The sequence below is a fragment of the Barbus barbus genome, assembly GCF_936440315.1.
Source record: "Barbus barbus genome assembly, chromosome: 13".
NCBI classification, from domain to species: Eukaryota; Metazoa; Chordata; class Actinopteri; order Cypriniformes; family Cyprinidae; genus Barbus; species Barbus barbus.
This window is the reverse complement of record NC_136741.1, coordinates 6,616,890-6,624,791: the sequence shown is the minus strand read 5'-3', so window position 1 is coordinate 6,624,791 and position 7,902 is coordinate 6,616,890. Positions and strand designations below refer to the sequence as shown.

The 7,902-nt window shown below is 38.7% G+C and overlaps 1 pseudogene across 1 annotated transcript in view; it reads right to left on the bottom strand.

Annotated features, from left to right (window-relative positions):
- Nucleotides 1-1,577: 1,577 nt before the first annotated feature.
- The window catches only part of LOC306879215 (voltage-gated inwardly rectifying potassium channel KCNH7-like), a 49,622-nt pseudogene continuing 43,297 nt past the window's right edge, over nt 1,578-7,902 (bottom strand). Inside the window, exons 12-17 of the transcript in view lie at nt 6,591-6,796; nt 5,526-5,631; nt 4,916-5,116; nt 2,477-2,621; nt 1,871-2,018; nt 1,578-1,731 (exon numbers count right to left, since the gene is read on the bottom strand). The product of the transcript in view is annotated as a voltage-gated inwardly rectifying potassium channel KCNH7-like (transcript). The remainder of the gene's footprint in view (nt 1,732-1,870; nt 2,019-2,476; nt 2,622-4,915; nt 5,117-5,525; nt 5,632-6,590; nt 6,797-7,902) is intronic.

The following is a 7,902-nucleotide window of genomic DNA, read 5'->3' as shown; positions in this document are numbered from 1 at the left end:
TCGGGGATTGGCGCATTCACTTCAAAGCGAAAGTAACGTTAATCCTCTGCATCTTCAGCGGCTCAGATGCTGGGAGTAAATGACGACTGCTATGTTCATTATTACATCCAACAACTAAACACTTCAATCGCTTAATCGGACACATTCTTGTCTTCCCCTGCACCTAAGTCCACACAATGGCAGTCGGACTGTTTCCAGCTCTCTCAGCTCACTCAGGGCGGGTCTAAGGTAAGACGGCCTTGTCAATCAACTATCGTGGGAGGGGCCTGTACAGAACTACGTCATTCAGACCTCAGAACAGCCTGATTTGAGAAAGGGGATTTTCACACTTCCAACACACATTTATGTTCAAACAACTTGAAAAGTGAATTTTGCATTCGATGACCCCTTTAAGTGCTAGAATCCAAAGGTGAGCTGTTTAGCAACAGAGAGCCAATCATGTCTCAATGCTTCCCTCATTAAATATTCATAAGACTTTTTCAAGCATCTGTCTAATACAGATCAAACTCCAACATGAGTGTACAACCAGCGGAGACCTATGTGGCAACATTTACACAAATGGACAAGATGTTATTAAAACATAAATTTGTCGCATAAATATGTAAATGATATCTAACCAGGGTTAAAAATGACCCCATAAGTGTTAAAAGCCGCCAGGTGTTTGTGGAGTGGTCAAATGTTCATCTAGGGTTTGAATTACTCACCATGAGGGCCAAAAAACTGACAAAGAACTGACATGTTCTTAGACCATCAAAGTTTTGTCAAATTCAATACTGAGACATGATATTGCAATACTGACAATGCTGTTACTATGCTTAGTTTGCTCTGAAGGGACAGCATGTTGTTTCTGAATGTAACTGTCCTGTGGAAATCTGATATGGGCAGAATAATGTGATATTTTGAGATGATGACAGTTTGATGATGAGGCTTTGCTTTGCAGAGTTCAATTCAAGTAAAAGATTCTTCCTGAATACCAGGAAATTTATAGTTAAGTAAATACATAAATCTCAAATAAGTGATATAAGGACAAAAAAACCAAGCTCATGTCACTTGATTACCAATGCAAGTATTTTTTTTAAGAAACATGCAAAAAAATAAACAAACGCTGCATTTTTTCCCAGCATGCATCTTTCATTAACATGGTCTAGTATGTTACTTCCTGACCGCAGTTTCATTTATATATTTACAAAATGAACAACCTTTAGACTGATACTGCATTAATGCATCTGTTCACCAGCTTTTGTTCGACTCCTAACTATGAGGGACATAGAAGTTCGTTTTCAGTTCTTTGCATATGACTCTTCGGGTTTCATTTTCTCTACCATGAGTCTAGCTGTAGCTGCAGTTGTTTTGAAGGGAGGAGGTTGAGCTTACTGTAGATTTTGTTCTGTCTATGCATAGTTACATGAAAGCATACAGAAGTGCGACTCCTCTATGAGGCATTTTGATTAAAATATTCAGAATATTACAACTCAAACCTCATGATTAAACACTGCTCTAACTGTACTTCCCCTGGGAATTCTGTTGTTATTGGATTCTGTTTCGCAACCATGAACACTGTAACCTTTGACCTTATGTTACTCCCTTGGACGGCCAGGATCAGAGGAGGGCCTGTGGAGACCCGCCTCCCACTCTGGCTCCGTCACCAATGGAGTCGCGTCAGAGGTCATCTCCGTGGTAACTGCAGGCGTTGGAGTCTTTGGCTTTGCAGGCATTCTCTAGATCAGGACTCTGCAAAGAAAACCGATTGAACATACTGCTATTTCTGTCATTTGAATGTACTATTGCAGTCACCCAAAATCAGGCAACAATTATTACTCAAATGATACGTTGCACAGCGCAGTGGACAGGTGCTGTGTTTTTAGATTACCTGTGTCTGCATGGCAGTGACGGGCTGCACGGGTTTGTGGAAGTCTGGATTGACGGCCACAGTGCTGTACGCCGGAGGTCCCAGAGTGCTCTGCCTCTGGAGCAACTGTAAAATAGCCTGAATGTCTGATGTCATCTGCTCTTCCAGCCTACACACACACATGTTGGTTTTTGTGGTTCATGGGGACTCTCCATAGGCGTAATGGTTTTTATACTGAACAAACTGTGTGTGCTATTGCCCTACACCAACCCTACACCTAAACTTAGCCCTCACAGGAGACTTTAGACAGCATTTAGTATGTTTTTTTAAGCCTTTTGAATTACGGGGACATAGGCAGTGTCCTCATAAACCACCTTCATATTGTAATACCTCTGTCATACCCATGTCATTATACAAATTTGTGTCCTCATAAACCACACACACACACACACACACTTCAGGCGTATAATGACGCAGAGATGCAACACAGTCTCTGACCAGCAGATGGCGGCAGGTACCATTCGATCAACAGCACAAAATGTTCTGTATGTTAAAGTTGATGTTTTAACTCATATTCTCTTAATTTACTCTTTCATGTGACCTACTTTATCTCACTTTCTCTCTCACCTGTTTAGGTGTTCCTGCAGTAGATCCAGTCTTTGCTCCATTTCGCCGAATGAGATGTCACTTTCACAGTCCTCTCCTCCTTCTCTGTCCTGAGATTTCGCTGAGTCATCTGCATTCCCACAAGGCCATTCTTCAACACACACATATAGAGAAACACAAAGTCCCAGTGCAATTAATCAGACACACACAAACATACAAACCCAATGATTCATAAACATATGTAAGATGAATTATGTTTGTATGTTGTCAATTGTACTGCACACACACACATTTATATATGCATACACACTATAACAAAACATATGGCACTATAACAAGACAAATGATACACATGATCATACACACACACACACATACACACACACGTCATTAATTCTCTCAACACTGCACCAGTGTCCCCTAATATAACAGCAGCAATACCCAGAAGCCCAAGACAAAAATGTTTGCGTGTGTTTGCCTCAACGAGATATTACACTAAGCTCAATCTTATCATACGCTCTAGTGTCATCTTGTAATATTTAGAGATGAGGGAAGGAAAAAGAGGAAGAGAAGCTCCCTGGCTGTGTAATTATATCAGCAGTAATTGTTCACACAATCAAAACCTCTTCTTTACAGTACAGAGTCACAAAAAATTGCAGCACATTTGTGACTCATTGTTTTCCTCTAGTTATTTATAAATTCACTTTATATACTCAATCTGATACTGCAATATTTGGCAATACTTTCTGCAAAGCCTTGTATACAATACATATATATATTATATTATAATTTTATTTTATCTATCTGGCTTCTTTTTATTTAAAAAACACACATTTGACCTTCTATCAATTGCATATTCTCTAACTGCTAGCTTTTCTTGTAAAACTAACATTAGCTTTATTTTTTCAATTCTATCTACTCGTCTTCTTAAAAAAAAAATAATAATAATTTATGTGTACTGCGTTAGGCTAACCAAGACTTGTAATAGCACTTACATGTTGTTGCTCTTTTATTGGTTTTGATTGCTTTTGTTGTCCTCATTTGTAAGTCGCTTTGGATAAAAGTGTCTGTTAAATGACTAAATAATAATAATAATAATAATAATAATAATATAGGCTCCACAGAAAGGGTTACCGATATTAAAGGATTAGTTCACTTTTAAAAAAACTTTTGCTGATAATTTACTCACCCCCATGTCATTCAAGATGTCCATGTGTTTCTTTCTTCAGTCGAAAAGAAATTAAGGTTTTTGATGAAAACATTTCTCCATATAACGGACTTCAATGGGACCCAAACGGTTCAAGGTCCAAATGAAAAGTTAAAAGTTTCAGTGCAGCTTTAAACGATACCAGACGATGAATAAGGGTCTTATCTAGCGAAACGATCGGTCATTTCAAAAATAAATAAAAAAGTTTAAGTTTTATAAGCACAAATGCTTGCCTTGCTCTGTTCTGTGATGCGCGTTTGTGACGTCATGTAATACGCAATTACGTTGAAAAGGTCACGCTTGACGTAAAATTCTAAATTTTCTTTTAGGCTTTTTAATATTAAAACACCCAGGATACGCACACGAAATGGGCATTTTAAACGATAAACTGACACAAAGACATTTGAATATGTGTATATGGTCCTCCTTCCACACATTTGTAAACACTGACTCGGTACTTCCGCCTACATCAAGCGTGACCTTTTCAACGTAATTGCGTATTACGTGACATCATGAATGCGCATCACAGAACAGAGCAAGGCAAGCATTTGTGCTTATAAAACTTAAACTTTTTTATTTATTTTTTAAATGACCGATCGTTTCGCTAGATAAGACCCTTATTCATCGTCTGGTATCGTTTAAAGCCCTTTGAAGCTGCACTGAAACTGTCATTTGGACCTTGAACCGTTTGGGTCCCATTGAAGTCCGTTATATGGAGAAATTTTTACATCAAAAACCTTAATTTCTTTTCGACTGAAGAAAGAAAGACATTGACATCTTGGATGACATGGGGGTGAGTAAATTATCAGCAAAAGTTTTTTTAAAAGTGAACTAATCCTTTAATAATGCCATCAAATACACCTTAAGGTGCACATTAGTGGAATATCGTGGTCAAAAAATGTCCATTGTTTATTGTCAATAGTGGAGAGATGTATTAAACTCAGCTCACACAGAAGTCACTTTCAAACCAAGTAGCTTTCCGAGAAAGAGTCTCTGCTTCAATCCCGCCCCTTACAATTGGCTACAAGCTTGCAATCAGATCTGCCTCCATCCAATCAGCAAATCATGAATAACCAAGTCCCTGCCCTATATTTTTTTACTTTTCCAATATTCTGTTTCACTGAGATGTACACCACAAAATGGAAAAAAAGATCACTATTAAGTAAATGTATTGTAAAATGAATAATGAATTACAATTTGTATTTAAAGCATGTCTTGATCTGTTTCAAGTAAAGTGTTTCTGTATGTTATACCTTTGTGAAACAGATCGTTTTCAACACAATCTTTAGAGTATGTGTCAGGGATGGCGTTCAGATTGACCGGAATGGATTGATTCAAAGGCCTCTCTGTTTCTTCCTCACCCTCTTCTTCCTCCTCCTCCTCTCCTGGTAATGTGCGAACCTCTCGATCTCTTTCCCTTTCCCTGTCTGTCCCGCTCTGTCTCCTCGGAGAACCTGAGGGAACACAAAGTCCTTGCAGAATTACACACATAGTTCTCACGGTCACTCTCAAGATTGCACCTTGAACAAAGAAAAAGATAGAAAGGAATGTGCCAGCAAGAGAGTAAGAGATTTGGCTGGGATGAATAATCCAAACAGCAGGTTACACAGGGATGGGGGATAAAACGGCTCTTGACCGTTCAGGTGAAATCTGGCTTGTTGCAACCACACAATAACAAACATCTGTCTATGGCCAACAATCACCATAGCAACAGCTTGAAACCCAGCTGGAGAGAAAAGAGAAGGGTGGAAAGAGGAGGGGAGGTGACGGTGGAAGGGAAACAAAGGAGGGACCAAAAAAGGAGAGAACAGTGGAGAAGAGGAGAGGAAGACAGATGCGAACAGAACGGGAGAAGCTCCTGACCTACGGAGCGGTTCCTCTTAAAGCAGGGTTTGGACCTGACGTCAGGGTCTTCTGTGTCTGAGTCACTCACAGCCGTGTAAAGGTTCGTCTGAGGAGCTGTGGCTCCCTGCCACACACAAGACATCGTCACATTAGGCAAAATCACTAACTTTATTTACTGCAGCAACATTAGAAAGGGAAAAACAGATTGGCTTTCTTCTGTGGAAGAAAATACCAGACCAGACCATTCTTTATATATTACGACTTCAAAATGACAGAAGAGCATCATCAAAATAATTAATGCCTAGAGGAACAAACCAAAACATAAAGAAAAAAATATAAGACGACCGCGTTTTTTTCAGATGTATTTCCAAGAAAAGACATAGTCTTATATTCGGGTCAATACGGTATTAATTTACATTACTTGTCCAGGCCTAGAAATCACACATTGGTTGAAAACCACTTCTTTTATGTCGCCCTTTTTAAAGATCTAGTGCCTATTCGTTGTAACTGCATTAAGAGTAACCAGTACCCGTTCCTTTAAGACTTCTATATGTAAATTACTTCTGAAGGATTATTTTTATGTGAAAACTACTGCCATAATTCACAACAACATTGATCAGATGATGCAAGTTGCTGTATATTACTTGAATATTGTTCAAATTAAAGGTGGGTTGATATTATCAGCTGTTTCCTTCATAATCTATTTTTATCTACTGCATTCGTTGCACAGTATATTTATATTTCATTGTACAGCCCGCTGTATATTTTATAAGGCATTCTATTGCTATAACGTTACTCTACACCATCATCTCCTCATCTTCCATGTCCTCACTTGTACCTCAGTGTATGTGTTTATCCACTCTGTCTGCCAAAAACTACAGTAAATTGTCCTTCTAAGATTAATAAAGTCATACAGTTTTGTATTAATGTGTTAATAGTTAATGCCATGATTTTTGAAGATGTTTTGCTTAGTTTTCATAAAGGGTCGAGGTGGACTGGAGAATAAACTTTATGTAGTCAATGTTTGCGTGGAACCATTTTTTTAATTTCAAAACACTAAGCAATTATAGCATGCTGTTTTACCTTGGCGTCCTCATCACGCAGGTTAAACGTGAGCTCCAGATTGGACAGGAAGTAGTCTGAAAATTCAGGATACATGTCCAGAACCTCCAGAAGATCCTCTCTGTAGATGGTGTGGAGGTCGCAGTAGCTCAGTGCTCGAACATCTGCGTTGGCTTTCCCTGGTTTGGCGTACAGATGAATCATCTCTCCAAAAATATCATTCTTACCTGAGAGGTGGGCGTACAGTGATCAGAAGAGAAGAGAGGGAAGAGAAGATAAAGCAACGAGGGAAGAAAATGGACAAATAGTTAGACGGGAGAAAGTAAGTTCCCATATTAGTATTAATATGTAAGTGAAATTTCACAGGCAAAACGTCAATTATAGTAGTGATCACTTTTAAACCAAGCAGATTTCTTAAATCCATTTTAAAATCTGTGGGTAAATCGTTCACCCTCATGTGAAATTCCTAATTGTTTGGATTCCTGTTGAAATTGCCAGATTGCAGTAAATGTAATCACACCTTTTATGTGTCAGTGCTGTCAACAAAATAAGTTCAGTGCAGTTAACTAAAATTATTTTATTGAATGTATATCTTTAAAGCTGAAGCATGTCACTTCTGTGGCAAAAATATTGGATGTTGGCAAATACGCTTCCAAAACTCCCTGTCTGCCATTGGTCAAACAAACACTTCTTTGGAGGAATCAATCTTCAAATAGCTTACTTATAGTTGTCTTTGCAAATTGGAGTGGGTAGATTCAAACTGACAATGATTTTGTGAGTCAGCTCATAAGAGTCATTTGCTGTGAACAAGACAACACTTGCAGACATATTTCTGTCAGGACCACTATCGTCAATGATAAACACTTAGCATACAGATTGGTTTGGCGGTATGGTTCTGTTCTGGGCAAAAACTCCCTGCCCATCCATGCAGCCTGTCATGAATGAGCAGGGAGAGCAGCAATAATAACCCCCTAAGGGTTAACAGAACAGAACCAAGCAGATATCATTAATGTACTTAATTACATTTAGTGTAACACATTACTCAAGATTAGGTAGTCTGATTCAACAGGAATGTCAGAAGCCAAGTCCTGACTGTGGCGAAAGGAGGAGTTGGGGATGGAGGAGGGTAATTTGCTCCCGAGCAAGCAAGCTTCTGAATAATACTGAACAGTGCTTATGTAGGGATACCGTGATATTCCTGTAGGAAGCTTGACTCACGAGACCTGCCAGAACTAATGCTACGCTTAATGTGTGCTGCCAGTGAAGATGAAATAAGTTATCTATTTGTTGTCTCTGTAACATTTTCTTTTTATCATCACATTAAGTTTAGAAA